The following is a 19,736-nucleotide window of genomic DNA, read 5'->3' as shown; positions in this document are numbered from 1 at the left end:
ATAAAAAATAACAAGATCTTGCCATCTGTGACAACATAGATAGACCTAGCGGGTATTATGTAAAGTGAAATAAGTCAGAAACAGAAAGACAAATACCATATGATTTCACTTATATGTAGAATCTAAAAAACAAAACAAGCAAACAAACACACACAAAAAAACAAAAAGCAGAAATAGGCCTACAAATATAGAGAACAAACTGGTGGTTGTATAGGGGGATGAGTAAAATGGCTGGAGGGGAGTGGGGTATATAGGCTTCTAGTTATGGGATAAATCATGAGGATAAATGGTACAACACAGGGAATATAGTCAATGGTATTGTAATTACATTTATGGGGACAGATGGTGGCTACACTTGTGGTGAGCACAGCATAATGTATAGACCTGTGAAATCACTATGTTGTACACTTGAAACTAATATAACAGTGTGTGTCATTTTGTGTCAACTATACTTCAGTTAAAAAAAATCAGTGTTAATCACCATACTAACATATTAAAAAAGAAAAATATGATTATCTTGATAGACATATAAAGTCCATTTAACAGTATTCAACATCTATTCATCATACAAACTCTCAAAAAAACTAAGAAGGGAATTTCATCATCCTGATAAAGAGCATCTACAAAACACCTTCAGACTTGGTAGTAGTGAAAAATAAACAGCTTTACCCTTAAGATCAGGAGCAAGGTAAGGATATCTGTTCTCACTGTTTCTATAAGACATTGTATTTTAGGTCCCATCCATTGTGAAAAGGCAACAAAAATAAATAAATAAATGGCATCCAGATTAAAAAGGAAGGGGCAAACTATCTTTATCCACAGATATGGTCCTTATGTAGAAAATCCAACAGAAGATACAAAAAAGCTATTAGAACAAATAAGAATTAGCAAAGCTGCAAAATAAAGATCACTATACAAAAATTTAAACTATATTCCCATATAGTAGCAATGAGCAATTTAAAGTAGCAATTGAAATTTTTTAAAAAATCATTTACAAAATACTGAGGGATAAATTTAACAAAAGATGTGTAAGAGACCCAGATGCCGGAATCTATAAAACATTGCTGAGAGAAACAAATTAATTCATAAATAAATGGAGAGATATGTCATACACTTGTTTTAGAAGACTCAATATTGTTGTCAATTCTACACAAATTGATCCATAGGTTTAACACATTTTAGTCAAAATTCCAATAGACTTTTTGTAGAAATTGGCAAGCTGATTCAAGATGTGTATAGAAAGATGAAACCTAGAATAGCCATATTTTTTTTTGCAAAAGAAGAACAAAATTGGACTATTTAATTGCCTGATTTAGAGTTCTTAAAAAGCTAAGATTATTAATACAGTGTGGTACAGGTGTAAATATAGACATATGGATCAATCATATCAGTGGAATGAAAGTCCATAAATAGATCCAACCATATATGGATAATTGGTTTTAGTATATTCACAGAGTTGTGCAATGATTCTAGGCTTAGAATATACTTTTCACCCCCGACAGAAATCTTATACACATTATCAGCCACTCCCCATCTCCCCTTTTCCCTTAAGCCCTGACAACTAATAAGTTACTTTTGTTTCTATGGATTTGATTGTTCTTGACATTTCATATAAGTGGAATCAAACAATTTCTGACTTTCTGTGTCTGACTTCTTTGACTTAGCATAATGTTTTTAAGATTCATCCTTTTTGTAGTATGGATCAGTAGTTTACTGCTTTTTATTGCTAAGTAATATTCCATTGTATGGATATGTCATATTTTATTTATTCATTCAGCAGTTGATGGACTTTTGGATTACTTCAACATTTTGGCTATCATTAATAATGATGATATAACCACTTGTGTACAAATTTATATGTAGACACATGTCTCACTTTCTTGGAGATACATACCTAGGAATGGAATTGATGGATCATATGTTAACTCTATGCTGGAAATTCTGAGGAAATGTCAATTATTTTCCAAAGTGGCTGCACACTCTTACATTCACAACAGAAATTACCGAGGATCCCAATTTCTCTACATCCTCACCAACACACCTTAATGACTGTCTTTTTTTTATTATAGTCACTCTAGTGGGTGTGGAATGGCATCTAATTGTGGTTTTGATTTGCATTACACTGCTGACTAGAGATACTGAGCATCTTTTCTTGTGCTTATTGACCACTTAAAAAAATCTATGTTTCTGTGCCTATTGAGGTGAACATGTGGCTTTGTCTTTTATTATATGAATGGATAATTTGATTTCATATATTAGATTACTCTTGCATTCCTGGGAGAAATCCCTCTTTGTACTGATGCATAACTCTTTTTATACATTGCTGGATTCTATTTGATAATATTTTGCTGAGGATTTTTGCCTCCACACTAATAAGGAATAATCTGTAGATTTTCTTTTTCTGGTTTTGGTATCAGGGTACTACTGGCCTCATAGAATGATTTGGAAAGTATTTCCTCCTTTTTTATTTTTTGGAAGGGTTTGTGAAAGACTGGTATACATTCTTTAAATTTTTGGAAGAATTCATCAGTGAAGCTATCTGGGACTGAGCTTTTCTTTGTGGGAAGGTTTTAAATTACTAAATCAATTTCTTCTTAGAAATCTATTCAGATTATCAGGTTTTTCTGGAGTCAGTTTCAGTAGTTTGTGTTTCTAGCAGTTTAGTCATTTCATCCAAGTTATTTAATTTGTTGCCATTCACTTCCTAAGGCTTGTCTCTCTCTTTGGGCAGAAACTGGATCACTGCACAGGAGCTGGGGTACAGATAATGGCCTCCTTAACAGTCAGTGACATCCTTGCTCTATTAATGGTTGCTGAAGGGGGCAGGTGCTAATCTCTGGCCTTCTTGGCTAGAGAGGAGGCCCCAGTGCCCCAGATTGCTGGTTCTAAAATAGTGTTCCTACCCTATGAATACAGTCAAGAAAGAGAGCCTCAGTCTCTTGGGCCATGTATAATAGGAATACAGCTTCTGCAGCACAGGGCTTGTGGAGAGAAACATGAGCAGCCTGCCCCTCCCAGGGTGAAGTTGCAGCCATATTCTAGGACATGGTGGGGACTGAGAGTCCCCATATCATTCTTGGCTGCAGCTGCCTGCAGTAGAGCATACAGGGCACTGTTTCCATAAGATGCAACTTGAAGGTGGGGAGAACAGAAGTAAGGCATGGCTCAGATGCCACAGACTCTTGCTCTTACCAAATTTGGTGGATTTCCTTAAATGAGTATTTCTTCATTTGCTGTGTACCCTTAGGATAGTTCTCAGGAACTAAATGGTTGAGTTTTGTTTTTTTTTTAATTTTTTTTTATTTATGTATGGTAGTCACACAGAGAGAGAGAGAGGCAGAGACATAGGCAGAGGGAGAAGCAGGCTCCATGCACCGGGAGCCCGACGTGGGATTCGATCCCGGGTCTCCAGGATCGCGCCCTGGGCCAAAGGCAGGCGCTAAACCGCTGCGCCACCCAGGGTTCCCTGGTTGAGTTTTTAAAAACAATTTTCTTCAGTAAAATGATTCTTATAGTGGGGAAAGGGACTACCCACTTCTCACTTCTTCATTCTGGAAGTCTGTTGCCCATCATCCTCCCTCCCTACACAGTCAATTGATTTGATTTTTGGACAAAGGTACTGAAGAAATTTAATGGGGAGAGAGAAGGCAAGGACAGTCTTTCAACAAATAATACTGGAACAACTGGCTATCCCTACTCACAAAATATTACCCTTTTCCCTTATTTCATACCATACACAAAAATTAATTCAAAATTATTGTACACCTAAAAGTAACAGCTAAAACTATACAACTTTTAGAAGAAAACATTAGAAAAAAAATCTTGGTAACTTCGGATTAGGAAAAGTTTTTTAATCAGAACACTAGAAAGACAAATTATTAAAAGAAAAAAGATAAATTGGATTTCAAAAAATTTAATAATTCTCAGTCTTCAAAAGACATTTAAGGATTGAAAAGCCAAACATAGACTGGGAGAATACAATGTCCTTGAGATACCTCTTCTGAGTTTAGCACATTCCTTGCAACTAGGACTTATGGCATAATAATTCTTTAATACAGACTTATCATACACCAAACATGTTAATGAAACATTTGCATTGCTTCTTTTAAAACATACAAATAGGACCAGCCTTGAATGTAGGAGAGGAGACAGCTGCCTCTGGAGAGATTTCAGGACACCCAGGAAAATGTCCTTGATTAAAGAACTTTGTCTCCCACTGGATACTGCTTTTGTGTCTTGTATTCTATTTTTCTTTTTAATTGCCTGAATTTTCCACTCTACTATTGTGAGATAAATCATTTTTGTATTATTGAGCAATTAACTTATATTCTATTTATAGCTCTCAGACAAAATGCTAAGCAATTACTCTCTCAGAACTTCCCCATTTGCAAATAACTTAAGTTGATTTACAAAGGGTTCAGAACTAATTCAACCATTTGATTCGTACTGATGCTGGCAGAAAGCAAAAAAGAGAGTCATTGGACTTAAGTCTTCAGCTCTGTTGCACACACATACATATCATTTCACCTTGATTTCTGCAGGCCGTCCTCTCAGGCTGATTGGCTTGGCTTCTCTTTCTAGAGACAGTCTCGGTATTTGTAGTAATGAGTAAATATTAATCTATAAAACCTGGGGATCTGATGACACAGAAATGATAAATATAGACAAAAATCATAAGAACTAGAAGGGGATTTAGAGATCATTTATTTCAGTTCCCTGATTTTGTAGCTGAGAAAATCCAAGTTTAGTAAAATTAAGAGATTCTTCTAAGGTTTTACAATTAGTTAATGACAGAACTAGACATTGACCCCAAGACCTGGCTTCTCCCTCCAGCACCATTTCCTATTATGCCCTCAATATGTATGTGTATGTTCATACACATGCTTGTTATAAGTTGTCTCTGCTAGCCTCCAAAATTGGGTTTCAAAACAACATTTCAAAACATTTTTTTTAAACAACATAGTTTTTTAAAGACTAAATATAAGTCAGGAATAATCCAAGTGTTAGTCTTTAAAGATATTCAAATAACTAAGTTATGACTTCTGCCAGCTTCAAAAAGAGGAAATGTGATATTTAAAATGGCATACTGAAACATCATCCATTTCCTAAATTTTATTTCAATTTGCAGTAAATATTTTTAAACCCCTATGTGTAGTTCCTGTATGATGTAGTTCTGAGTCTAAACTAACAGCTGAAAATGAAAATACTAGGTGGTAGAAGTAGTGCCAAAATCAGGGTCATTTATAGAAAACACCCTAAAGCATTCTGAGGGGACACAGTCAAGGATTATCGACCTAAACGTTAAACCTGTTTGGTCTGTGGGCTCATACTGACACAAATTATGTTCCTCCTCTTCTGCCAAGTTGATCTAACCTTCAGATAGTCTGCATCATTCTTGAGAACAGGTGTTTATTAGGATGTAAAAGGTTCCTCTCAAGTCCTGCCCTCTGGGGTGTTTCTCATCACATGTGGAAATAAGTATTCACACTTTAGAGTAACTATTATCTGTGACACACACATCCCGCCCTATTGATCATATTTACTGACTAGTTCCATACTTATTTATGTTCCTGTCTTAGTAGATCATAAGATGACCATTTTCGGGAGTTTGAGCCCATTACAGGACCCAGGGCAGTACTCTGCATGCCATATGTGGCCCAGAAATACTTGTTGAATAAATAAGTAAGTGCATAACTGCCTAAGATTAAAAATCACATCTGTTACAAACTGGTTGCATAAGAAAATACAATATATTTCATGTGTTTAAGAATTTAAAAGTTTACTATGAAAGGAAATGCCATTTCTTATAAATGTGTATGGATGCCATTAATCTTGGTAATTACACTTTTCTTTCCTGTTGGTGGATTTATGCTATTTTTGGATCTTGGCGTGCATTAGTGAGTATAAGTTACACTGAAGATGCCTAAAATAGTGATGTACCTATTGTGGCAAGAGAGATTTAGAATAGTCCAAGCTTGTTAATTAACAGGTAAAGCAATCAAGGCTTGGAAAATTATTATGTGGTCAAAGTAAAAGCAAAGTAATGGCAGGCACCTATATTTGCTATAGATATCAAATAGGGTTGTTTTTTACATATTTGTGAACTGAAAAAAATGCATGCACTAGCACATGCCTCAGTTTTTCAGCTTCTATGTGGAAATTAACTATTAGGAAAGAATCCAAATTGCAATTGGAGTAAAGATCCCACAGAAACATGCCATTTGCTTTGCTAAACTTTGTGAACAATGTCCTAATATTAAAGAGAGCTAAATATTGAAGTGGATTATTGGGATGGGGAGGAAGAACACAAAGGAGAAGACCAAGTATTCTAACTTCTCATGATGCTGTAGATTTTTTTTTAGGTAAAAAAAATGAAAGTGTGGACAGGCTGTCATTATTAGCCCTGCTAATTGTTTTATTTTTTTAACTTATCACTTGGGGAAAAAGTGAGTCTCAAAGAATTAAAGAAACTTTGAATGACTGAAGAATCTCACCTTAAGGGCTAGTGGCTCTTTTATTTCCAGTTGATCTATTCATTTGTACACCACTGCTTTTCCCTGTGCTTCCCTCCTTGGGATGCTTAACGAAAACTATTCATTCAAGTCCAACTCGAATGTTCTTTCCCTTGAGGAATTTAATCCTCCATGTTAGAAGTACCCACTCCCTTCATTGAATGTTCACAGATTTCTTCCTCTCATAGAGCCTGAGTACCCCAACATGATAGAACCCTCACCAGCAACTAGCTCTCTAAGCTTGGTCATTGTCCTGGATGTAAGTCCTGACTCTGGGCTTCCTCTCTCATGACCATTGTTCTCAATTTCTTTCAATCTTCTTCTTTTCCTCCTTCCCAAATCTTTGTACTGGATACTCTGGACGTTATCTGCAGTAGCTTTGAAGATATTTTGATCATGAACCAAAAAGTAAATCCTTTTCTTTTTCACAACTCAGAAAACACATGGAATATGTATACATTTTATAAAACAATATGGATTGCATTCTAGTATCTTCCATTGTCCTTTAAAAAAAACTCACTATAGGATAATTGTATATCCACATGCAAAAAAATGAAGTTATATCCTTACCTCATACCATACACAACATTTAAGTCAAAATGAATATAAATATAACATATATAAATTATATAAATATATTTAATATTATAATATATTATATATTTGATAATATTTGATAATAAATAACAAATATAAATATATAAATAATATGACATAAATAGAACATAAATATAAAACTTCTTGAATAAAATGTAAGAGAAAATCTTTGTGACTTTGGGTTTGACAGCATTCTTAGATAAAATACTAAAAGAAAAATCCATAAAAGAAAAAAATAATAAACTGTGTTTTATCAAAAACTTATGTGCTTCAAAAGACACCATTAAGAAAATGCAAAGACAAGTTACAGGCTGGAAGAAAACATTTGCTAAGAACATATTTGCTAATCTCATACCTGATAAAGGAATATATCAAGTACCCTCATAATTCAATAATAAGATAAACAACCCAATTACAAAATGCACAAAAGATTTGAAGATATATGAATTGTCAGTAAGCATAGGAAGATGTGTTCAACCACATTAGGAAAATTTGAACCACAATGAGATATCACTATAACAGTTATAATCAAAAGACTAACACTACTGACGAGAGAGTATGGAGCAACTGAAACACCTGTACATTGCTGTTGGTATATAAAGTGGAAGAACCACTTTGAAAAATAATTTAGCCATTTCTAAAAAGTTAAACATAAATTTTTCAAATGATACAGCTGTTCCATTCCTAAGGATATATCCAAGGGAAATGAAAACCTATGTCAATCCAAAAATACACATTTATAGCAGCATTATTTATATTAGCCCCAAATTAGAAACAGTCCAAATGTCTATCAGCTAGTGAATGGAGACCACAATGTACTTTATCCATATAATGGCCTCTTCATAATAAAAAGAAACTATTGGTACATGCTCAAGGTAGATGAACCTCAAAAACACCATGCTAAGTAGAAGGATCTAGACACAAAAGACTCTATGTTGTATGATTCCATTTCTATGAAATGTCTAGAAAACACAAATATAAGGAGACAGAAAGAAGATCAAGGGTTTCCGAGGACTGACGATGGAAGCAAAGATGAATTACAAGTGGCACAGTAAAACTTTGTGAGCTGTTGGAAATGTTCTAACATTGGATTATTGTGATGGCTTTATAACCATAAATTTGCTAAAATTCTCTTAATTATATACTTACAATAGGTGAATGCTATGGTGTGTAAATTATACTTCAACAAAGCTGCTTTAAAAATTAAATAATGCTGGACAAAACCTGCTAATGTGATATTTTGGCCCACTAATGAGTCATGATCCATTGTGGAAAACATTGCCTTAGTGAATAAGAAGCAAACACTGATAGATCCTTAAACTTCTCACTGAAAAATCTCCTCCACTTCTTGCGCTAACTGGAACCAGGCCATCAGTTTTCTTTCCTAATGTTATATCTAGCTCTCCCTTAAATATGGGCTCACCCTTTTTTCCTGTGGAGTTCCTGTCATAGGGTTTTTCCCTCCTCTACTCCTTCCTCACATCGGATTAATGGTCAAGTTCTCCAGTGTTACTTCCTCAAACCTCACATCTCTCCATTTCTACTCCCTCTGCCTTAGTTCAGGCCACATCATCTCTTGACTATTGATTATTGACAAAACTTCCATTGGTTGCTTGGACTCTAATCTTGTCTTTTCTAAAGCACAATCTTGTGTTAGTATCTATTTAAACATTGCAATGGTTTCCAGTGCCCTCAGAGTGAAGTCTGAACTATATGCCTGTTTCCCCTAAAAAGCGAACACTTCTCTAGGATAGAGCTTTAAGTATTCATACTCATTTGTCTTCCATAGTCCCTAGCACAATGGACTCCACACTGTTGTAATCTGATATGCATTTGTGAGTGAATGAATGGGAAATGGCTTTTCAAAGAACTGTATTAGGACCCAAGAGTTTCTGGTTCCCCAGGAAGTTCTTGGCTTTGGTTTCACCAGCAGAGCAAACAAGAGGCTCCTGGTAACAGTATGCAAACTCACCAAATGTTCTACATTCCTGAAATCTGCCTGGGGACTCATCATTCAGACACTGTTTTGACTCAGGAGAGTTGATTAGCTTGGTTCTGGACTCCAGTCAGCAGCTTCTTCTTGCCAGGCACTCCTAGAATCTTCCAAAGAGGAAGAAGAACACATTTGACATTTATATTGAACATAGAGATTTGAAAGATACTATGCACATGTGTGGTAATAGTTTATATCCCAAATGTCTCCAGAAAGGCTTAGTTCATGTCATTATTGAGCCTGGCAAAGTGACAGATCTGCTCTACAGGAAGTAGTACAGGAAAACATCTCATTGTCCTTTCCTGTCTGCCAACATGAAAACAAAGTCTGTCCAAGTGCACCTTCTTGGTTCCCTGCTAAAACAGAACTGGACACCTTCAGGAATTACTTGGCTGCCTATGTCTAAAAAAGCTGTTGTTTTCACTTGATTCTAAAAGTTCTGCTGTGTTTTTCAGAAGAAGAGTTGGATAATTATTTTTCACCCAAAGCTCTCCTGAAAAGAAAAATCACCTTTGCATTCAGCCAAATTAAGGCGGCTTTCTATTATGAAAGACTAGAATTATTATAAAGGACTTTACATGTAGCCATTTTGACACTTACCTTGGTCTTCAAACTTTAATTAGATCATGTTCTTTTCTTCAGAAAGATAAAACATAAAACAAAAGAGCAAGAATTCATAGAGCAAAAATCCCTGAACTGACTTCTCAGAAGGGACCATTTTTAAATATTAAATCACCTTTGGGACTATATTTTTAAATGTTTTAGGATATTTTTACAATTATATTTCCCTACACCCTCTGTTCTTGCCATCTCTTTGTATTATGCTTATGCTTTTGCTTTATTCTAGAAGACCATTCTCTCTCTGTTCTGGCCAAGCCTTCTCTTCTTCCAGTGCAGTTTAAAGGCTATTTCCTCCAGGAGGCCTATCCTGAACTTGAGCCATTATGAATACTTTTCTGGAGAACTATTTATTACGGTTTTTTAAAAAAGATTTTATTTATTTACTTGAGATAGAGAGAGCATGAGCAGGGGGCAGAGGGAGAGAGAGAAGCATACTTCCCTCTGAGCAGGGAGCCTGATGCAGGACTCCATCCCAGGACCCTGAGATCATGACCAAAGGCAGATGCTTAATTAACTTAGCCACCCAGGCCCCCCTATTTATTGCCTTTTAAGCAAAGGTTGCCAGCTGGGGGTAGGTGTCTGGGGAAGGGAAGCACATAAGAATCTGAAGTGTAATTTTAAAAGGATATCATAATATATTTTGAAACAAAAGAAAAAACTATTAATATGGATTTAGAGGTATGAAAAAGAAACAATATTCTCGAGAGAATAGAAGGTAAGCTTTCTTGGACCTACCCCTCTTCTTATCAGAATCTCTAGATCCAATACTTTTTGTTAAATTGAGAAAAACTAACGTGGTGTCTACAGCACCCAGTACACTTAATATGTAATACTCGACATGCATAAAACTCTTCCCAGTTTACAACTGCCTCATGCACAGTTCTCAGTCCTTAGTCTAGCCTCATAGATGTGATAAGAATTATCATTGTATCTTAGGTAAAATAGCTGAGTGTCAGAGAAATGAACCTAAGAAATGACACAAGAGTAGTAAGGGGGAGACCCAGACTAGGATATTTATTTAGTTTGCTTTATTTTGCATGCTATTAAAGGAGATCAGATTGTGCCACCCCCAAAATATGCCACTTTGACAAAAGGATTCTTTTGAATTAAAGTAATTAAGAAAAGAGCAGACACAAATGGAGCTCTCTGTCCTCCCCCTTTCTGCCCCAACACAAAGGGAAATTTGTGAAAGTGCCCCTCCCACCCCACCTCCCCTACCAGGAAGAGAACATGACCATTAGCACTGGAGCAAACAGACTCAAGTCTGCATAACAAACCTTATAAATAACCCTTCTTTTCCATTACTTTCTTCCATATATTTACCTTCCCACAATTTACTGTCCTACAAGTCCACATCCCTTTTCTTTGTCTTGTCACCTCTCCACAATTTGTCATCCCTTGTTAAAACGGTACATAAGCTCTGAGGTCTAACCACTTTGGGGGGATTTTCTTTTCTGTGAGGCTCCCTGTGTGCATAGGATATAAACCTGTTCTGTTCATCCGTCTGTTGTCAGGTTAATTCCCAGTCCCCAGCCTGCGGGAATAACCTAAGAGGGTATAGTAAAAAGTTTTCCTCCCTTACATTACCATCTGGAATTTTTCACATCTGGGATTTCCAAATTTATGGAGTTTTTTTCTCTTAACCTTTGGGTGGTGTCTAGTACAACTGAGTGAGCAGGTGGATGAATGGATGGATGGGTGGATGAGTGAATGGGTGGATGGATGGATGGATGGATTTGCTACAAGAGATATTTAACATGTAATCAAAAGTAGAGGGATAAATATTTTGGCTTCCCTAGTATCTTGTTAATATTCTCTAAGTTAAGAAATCTTAGAAACCCTAAAACTATTTAGATGTTAATCATGATTATTATTTTGATACAGCTGGAAAGATCAAGAGCTAGATTTTGATCAAGGTCGCAAGTCATTGGACATTATCATCCATTATTGTTCAATGAACACTTACTGTTCATTAGAAATTATTCCTCTTCCCAATACACAGATGAGCATACTTATTTGTCCTTTAAACAGACTCCCCAAATGAAAACCAACATGGTCTTTGATAAAGACCTTAAAACAATCAGTAAACTAAGCATTAGTTATTTTTTCATTTAAATATAGAATTCCTTTCTATGAAAGGAAAAAGATGGGACAAAGTAGTTGGACCAGGGATCCCTGGGTGGCGCAGTGGTTTAGTGCCTGCCTTTGGCCCAGGGCACGATCCTGGAGACCCGGGATCGAATCCCACGTCGGGCTGCCGGTGCATGGAGTCTGCTTCTCCCTCTGCCTGTGTCTCTGCCTCTCTCTCTCTCTCTGTGTGTGACTATCATAAAAAAAAAAAAAAAAAAAAAAAAAAAAAGTAGTTGGACCAAGAACGTCTGTACACGGTAGAATTATCTATATTTTTGTATGTGAAAATGGCGTCCCTGTGAAAATCTAGCTGGGGCCCCATATGAATTTAGAAACTGTTAATTCATTTGGTATCTTAGCCTCCAGATCACTGTATCACTGAAACTGAAGTATTGCAAGTTAATCAAAGCTGACTTCTCCTTTCTTAGCTGAGACTAAGAAAACTAGGTCCCTTGTCAGCTCTTGCTAATGAAGACAAAATAAACCATGCTTGCTATTAATCACTGGCATATGAACTACACTGCTATGGGAAAAGAGCACGTGGCTCCAAGGTCTCTTCAAATGCATAAGGACACAATACATGTCTGTTGAAAGTCTGGAACCAAGTAAATTTTAAGATTTTTGAAAGTAAAATTTCTAAACAAATTCCTTTTTTCCATACATTTCCAGCTCCATGAAACAATTTAATACTGTATTATCGAAGGCCTACTATGTGCCAGAAGCTTCCAAGAGCATTATTTTATTTTCACTCAGTTATTACAATAACCTCAGGCTTTTGCCACAACACTATACTGTTTCCAACTACCAGTGATTGGCAGAAAAAGTACAGGCATATTTTTAAAAATTAAAAACATTTAGGAGGGCTCTGTAAGTTTTTTTATTATCTTATTTTATGGGTGTGTTCCATAAAGGAGAAATATCAGAACCTCATAATTTTTAAAAGACAAAAATTATCTTTATTAGAACAATTGGTACAAATGGAAATGCTGTTGAAATAAATCCTTTAGCCCCTAAAGGGGATCACATATTTATCAAATTCCCTGCATTTATTTCATGCTAATTATCTTATTTCAGGCTGGATGAATCATAGACATCACATGATAATTATTTTGAACTCAAAAAAATTTATGTAAGTTCCCTAATACACATCTAATTTTTCTCTCTAGATATTTTAAAGATTTAACATTAACGTTTAGAAATGTTTTTCAAATGTCATATTTCAGTACTTTCTTCCCAAAGACTACATCATGCTTTTACTAATTAACCAATGTGACGGCTTCTGGCCAAAATAAACTCTTTAGCAAGATTACACTTGTGTGTTTACCATGGTGCAGTTATTTAAATATTTGGATGCCGAGAAACAGCATTTTAAAACATACTTAAGTAAATATTTTTTAACATTTTCCAAGTGGCTTCATTAACTTGATTTATGAAATTACTAGCAATTTCTGTTGCAGGCCTTCATTTCTAGAAGGCTTTCTACCAATCATTTAGGAATAACTCTTTACCAAGGGTCATCTCAATTTTGTTCAGCTCTGAAGAAATTTAAAATCGATCTAAATAATTAGTATACAGCTATTTCCCAGGGATATGGACAGCACAGCTAAACCCCAAAGACTAAACCTAGATGCAGGATACCTGAGTTTAGTCACAATTGAGATTCTTGGACATGACTGGGCAAGGATTTCCACTTTACAGACTGTTTGAGGAATCAATTCCATAATCCAGGTGAAAACTCTTCATACATAGACATTCAAAAAGTATTTACTTTACCTATGATGAGAGCATCCACAGTTGTGGCTGAGCCAATAAAAAAGTCAGCTGGAGCAAGAGGCAAACTACAGGTTGAAACTCATTCTTCAGCTTTGCCCTTGAATTGGGATTTCTGCTTTGCCTTGGAATAAATCAGAGCTCCAAAGCAGTTACTGACCCGATTGGCTGCCATGCCTGCCCCTGAACCCCCTCTGTGTGTTGATGTAGCCCGGTGCTCACTGAACCCACCTGGTACTAACTGCAACCTCTACCCCATTCTAGCTCCTCCATTCCCCACAAAAACACAATCTTTCTCACCTGCATTTTCAAATTAGTTGACTTATTTAGAAGTACTTATTTTCCATAAACATTTACAGCTGATTCCCCTGATAATTTTTTAAATATAATTGGAAAAAATGGTACTGAAAGATAATCACTTATTAAGCAGTAAAGTGTATTGAGGCACCTGGGTGGCTCAGTGGTTGAGTGTCTGCCTTTGGCTCAGGTCATGATCCTGGGGTTCTGGGATCAAGTCCCAAATCAGGCTCCTCACCGGGAGCCTGCTTCTCCCTCTGTCTATGTCTCTCCCTCTCTCTGTCTCTCATGAATAAATAAAATCTTTAAAAAAAAATAGTAAAGTGCATCAGTCACATACATGAAGATGACTGAACTGTTTTTCTTTCTACACCAAACCCCAAATACCTAAAAAAGTATATTGAAGGATGACTCACTGACCGTCCACCTCAGAGCCATATGGGTGTTGTCTAATGGGCAGATTTATCTGGAGGACTCAATAATCCACAAGCCGTTTAAACTCCCTCGGGAAACGTTACCATGCTGCCCCCTGAGCATGGTAATAAGCATTCAGTCAGCACCTGAATGCCTTTGGATTCACTGTGGAATCAACAGATGTCACTACAGTACGACATTTTTCCCTTGCATTTCTCCTCTTCCTCCATAGAACAAGCCACTGTTCCTTCCTAGTACTCTTCCTTTGAGCCACTTTGCCCAATCCCAAAGTATGCTGTAAGCACCATGTGGTGCGGGGTGGAAAGTCAATCCTTGTTTCTCTTTGCTCCTCAAACCTCACTCCATTCTGCATCTGAATCTCACTGTAGATTAGGGAAGTAAATTAATCCCGGAGGTTGATGACAAGGAAGAGGTGGCCATCATTCATAATAGTAGTGCCAGATCTCTACGTAAGAGGGCAAAAACAAGCAAGATGCTAGTGAGAAATTTCAGGTTAATGTTCCTCAAACAGCTTACATGTTTTGAGTAACGTGAATGAGCATGTTTATTTCCACTGTGTTATTTTGCCAATAATCCCATCACCCGGGAATCCCTGGGTGACTCAGTGGTTTAGCACCTGCCTTTGGCCCAGGGTGTGATCCTGGAGTCCCGGGATTGAGTTCCGCATTGGGCTCCCTCCATGGAGCCTGCTTCTCCCTCTGCCTCTCTCTCTCTCTCTGTCTATCATGAATAAATAAATAAAATATTTTTTAAAAAATCCTATCACCCCATCTTCATAACCAAAAAAGAATGTTTAGGACCTCTTAGGTAAATATTGAAAAAGCAAAGCATGAAAGTATGCTGATCCAAGAGCCAAGTAATTTAAGGTGAGATTAATTAATAAAATATCATTTATCTCTCAGCTGATTTGGCAAATTTCTCTATAACATTGCTGGGTCTATGTGGCTCTTGCAGCTTGGTTAGCAATTGCAGATAACCACCAGTCAAGTTTTTGAGCTTCCTTCCTTCATGATTAGATATCATGGGCTAAATAACAAGCATTCATGCTTTCTGAAGTCCTTAGTTGAGCCTCAGAAATCACATACAGTAGGGCCGCCTTCATCTAGGGGAGATGTATTCCAAGACCCCCAGTGGATGCCTGAAACTGTGGATAGCACCAAGCCCCATATGTACTCTGTGTATGTATGTGTGTGTGTAAATACATGTGATAAAGTTTAATTTATAAATTAGGTTTAGAAAGATATGAACAGCAATAACTAATAATAAAATAGAACAATTACAACAATATAATGTAATAATAGTTATGTGAATGTGGTCCCTCTCAAAAGATCATATTGAACTCACTCCTCTTCTTGTGATGATGGGAAATACAAAGTGGCTGTGTGATAAAGTCAAGTAAGGTCAGTGACACAGGTGCTGTGACACAGGGTTAGGCTTCTGTTGACTTCCTGAAGCTATGTCAAAGGAGGATCATCTGTTTTAGGATGGCAGTTGACCATGGGTAACTGAAACCACAGAAAGCAAAACCACAGATTTGGGGTGAGGGCATCCTCTACCGGGCCTGGATGGGCTCTGTAAAAACAACAGCCAATCAGGGTACCTGGGTAGCTCAGCTGATTAAGCATCTGCCTTAGGCTCAGGCCATGATCTCAGGGTCCTGGGATGGAGCCTCCCTCTCCCTCTGTGACTCCCCCTGCTTGTGTTGGTCTGTTCTCTCTCTCTCAGTAAAATAAATAAGTAAAATCTTTAAAGACAAATAAATAAAAGCAACAGCTAAGATCAAGCTGATAACAACAAAAGATGAAGTTTAGCTTTGTCCAGCAACACTGAAGGCCTAAAATCACATTTGCCTTGAGTCTCTAAATTCTTATGCACTTGTTTATTCCTTTATTTGGAAGCTCTGAACTGAGTTTCATTTTGAGAAAATTGCCACTAGGAGAAAGGATACCATCTGAGTAAAGATTACAAAGAGCTCATTTGTTTTTATTTTCTATCTCTATGAAAATTATAATACAGAAACAAATGTAAATACAAAATGCACTGGATGTCATGCTTTTTTGACAAATCTATTAGGACTTTTATTTTTGGGGGCGGATATTATAGCTCCTTCTCTTCTTCTGTTCTGTTCTTGTCCCTGGCTTGTTGCCTTCCTAGCCATGACCTTGGTCCAATTCTCCACACTGGTTGTGCTATTTCCTATGCTGATTTGGCTCAGGACCCTCTTCCCCTGGCATCATTTCAGGAATGATACTCTCACCCAGAACCCAGGTCACTATCACCATTTCAGAACTGCTTCCAGAATGTTCACTAGAAAAGTCATTGTATTTGGCACAGTAACATTTATGTAAAGTAGATTAAAATATAGAGTAATAAATAGAAGGAGGAGATCGGACAGAGAAATGGAGATTCTGAATACATACCTTCATAGAGATTACTTTGTGAATTCTTAATCTACATAAAATCACTCAGTACCTCAGAGCCACAAAAGATTAATTATAAAGATATGAATGCCGCTTGGTGCCCAGATGCTTTATTTTATTCTGACCAAGACTAAAGTACGTTATAAGGCATAAGAAACTCTAACAAGATAAGTCATGGCAGCTGATTTTCACTCCTTTCTCCTAATCCTTGTCAATTGCTGCATAAACATATGTTCCAGAAAAATGGGACCTGTCATCCTGGCAAAGAGTTGGCAATCCCCAACTCCTTTCCATAAGGCAGCAGGAAGCAAAAAAACTGTTTTGTGGGGAGTCCCTAAAAACCCACAAGCTGAGAGATAATAGACTGTGTTATCCCCCCACGGAACTAACAATTTGGAGACAGAGCAGACGTACTTGGGATTTTCTTCCATTCTCTGGAACCTGGGAGGAGCTGGGTGGACTCTTGATGCCACCAGCTATGCCCCAGATCAGCAGGAGGCAGTGTAGTAGAATCTTCCCCAAAGAAAGTGGTCCATACCAGAGCCCAGGACCAATCCAGACAGGGGTGCACTGGCCATTCTGGATTCTGGGATATGGGAGACAGTGAAGCACAAGTTTTAGAGGTCGATTGACTCCAATTCTGATTTGCTACTTGCTAGATAGGTCACATGACCTTGAACAAGTGACTTTTTGATACTCATTTTCATCATCTATAAAATGGAACCATTCATCTTCTCTTCATGGGGTGTTGTCTGATTTAAAGAAGGTAACACATATGAAACCAATTTTAGCACACTGCAATATTGCTTCTTAGAACTGTATGAACTTGGCAAGTTATTAAACTCTGTCCCTCCAAATGCTCGTTGAGAACATGACAATATCATAAGACCTGCCTCAAAGGGATTGTATGAGTATTAAATGAGATAATACATGTGAAGTACTCAGAAACGAGATGAGCTATTTTCAGTAATAGCAACGAATGTTAAAGCTATTAATATTAGCAGTGAGCACTCAATAAACAAAAGCTATAATCATTATGGTTACCATCATCATTATCATCATTCAGAGACTACAAGTATATTAGAGAAACATTTATTATGGAATTTTTCAAACTCACCAGATCTATTTGTTGTAGAAAACAAAATTTATCTTCCTTTTAACCAGTTTCCTTCAGTCATAATGTGATCAAAGTGTTTATAAATAGAAGTCTCCAGATCAGGCTACAGGGTGCATTTCTAAGGCTTCTTGGTGCTTATACTTAAGCCAAGAAATGCAAAGTAACTCCCCAGAAACTACCTGCACACTTCTAGCAACAGAAGATACATTTCTACAAACGCTGGCACGTACCCGTGTGTATAAGCATTCGTAATCAACTTGGTCAAAGGGTTCAAATTTCCATGGTCTTTGGAGGTCTGAAATAACTAGATTCTGATGAGGCTGTCGAGGTAGTGCATTAGATGCTTGCTATATCATTTAAAGACCAAAGAGTTACGGGATCTTAGAGATAAAATAAACCCCTTGGTGGTCATCTAATTCAGTTTCACACCCAATGGAAGGTTCTTCATCAGCAAGAATTCCTGCCAGTCCCTCCCTCTGGGGAGAGCTTGCTCAGTGACTAACCATTGTTGGACAACCTTAGTTGTTATAAAGTTTTTCCACATTTTGAACTAAAGTTAGCTTCCCAGCATCTTCTACCTGACAATCTCATTTCTGCCCTCTGAATCTAAGAAATCATGTCAGTCCCCTATTCTCCATGAATACTATTCGTTCACTCTCCACAAGCTTTAAAACAGCTCCATGCCTCCCCATTCGTTTTTGTCATCTCTGGTTCTCTAACCATATTCCATCCAATCTTATCTAACATTACTACCAATAGTACCATGGGAATATTTCCTCCAGGGCAGACATCTGTTTTGTTTGCCCATCTAGTATCCATTTCCCTTTGCTTCTATTCATAGGGTTCCTCTTTTATATGGGAACTATCTTGGGTATTTGGGATAAAAATAGTTCTGCCTACTGCTACTAACTTCTTTAAACAGAATGGGTTTGTGACCTACATATGATCACCCTATCCTGTCCACAGTGATTGGTTTAGGAATATGACCTAATTCAAGGCATGGGGAGCCCAACTTACAGCTCTGTCAGAACCAATGGGGAAGATGTTTTCATTGTGCTAGTTAGTTTAATGTAAGTCCAAGCTGTTAAAGGTCACGTGTGTCACCATTTGGTAAGAACATGTCTTGGAATGAATATGACACACAGAAAACAGAAGTCAAGAGGTTGAGAGAGGCAGATTTCTCCCTACAGTGAGCACTTGGCTCCAAATATGCTGCAAGGAGGTTTATCTCTGGAATTTGTTTAAGTATGACAGATGATGTATTTTTTTGTTTTGGAGTTTTATTTATGTCATTTTCGACTTCAAAAAAAAATGATTAACATACCTCCCTTACTTCTGTCATGGTAAGAGGGCAAACCATGGCATGGAGCCCAATCTGATCCCTTTATCCAGTCCCAAGCAGCTGCACAGCTCCCCCTGAAATTAGGCCCCATGAGAAGTTATCAGTTGTCTTACTTTGGGATCCTTTGTTGTAGGAAGAGAAATTGACATAACCAGCACAAATGATAAGAATGTTTATTAGAAGGATGCAATGGGAGATGCCTGGGTGGCTCAGCTCCTTCTCCTTCTCCTCCCTCTGCCTATGTCTCTGCCTCTCTTGGTCTCTCATGAATAAATAAATAAATTTTTTTTAAGAAAAGATACAACAGTGAATCATAAATGTAGGTGTATTCCCTTTTAAATTAGATCTGATTTATTTTGATGCAAATAAAACATTTAAGATCACTGTAAATATTGATTTCATCATCATTTGAATTAGTTGTTTCTGGCAGATGTGTATCTTATGCATACTTTTATAAATATGCCTTCTATGACTTACTAAACCATTAATACAAAAGCTAAAT

At 37.0% G+C, this 19,736-nt stretch overlaps 1 long non-coding RNA gene across 1 annotated transcript in view; it reads right to left on the bottom strand.

Moving 5' to 3' along the window:
• Positions 1-19,736, bottom strand: part of LOC102155455 — a 58,901-nt gene that overhangs the window by 15,861 nt on the left and 23,304 nt on the right. Inside the window, exon 2 of the long non-coding RNA XR_005353071.1 lies at positions 9,082-9,209. This is a non-coding gene — a long non-coding RNA (uncharacterized LOC102155455). The remainder of the gene's footprint in view (positions 1-9,081; positions 9,210-19,736) is intronic.

Source organism: Canis lupus, chromosome 1, assembly GCF_011100685.1.
Source record: "Canis lupus familiaris isolate Mischka breed German Shepherd chromosome 1, alternate assembly UU_Cfam_GSD_1.0, whole genome shotgun sequence".
Taxonomy (NCBI): domain Eukaryota; kingdom Metazoa; phylum Chordata; class Mammalia; order Carnivora; family Canidae; genus Canis; species Canis lupus.
The sequence above is the reverse complement of the archived record's forward strand: the minus strand, read 5'-3'. Positions and strand labels throughout refer to the sequence as shown.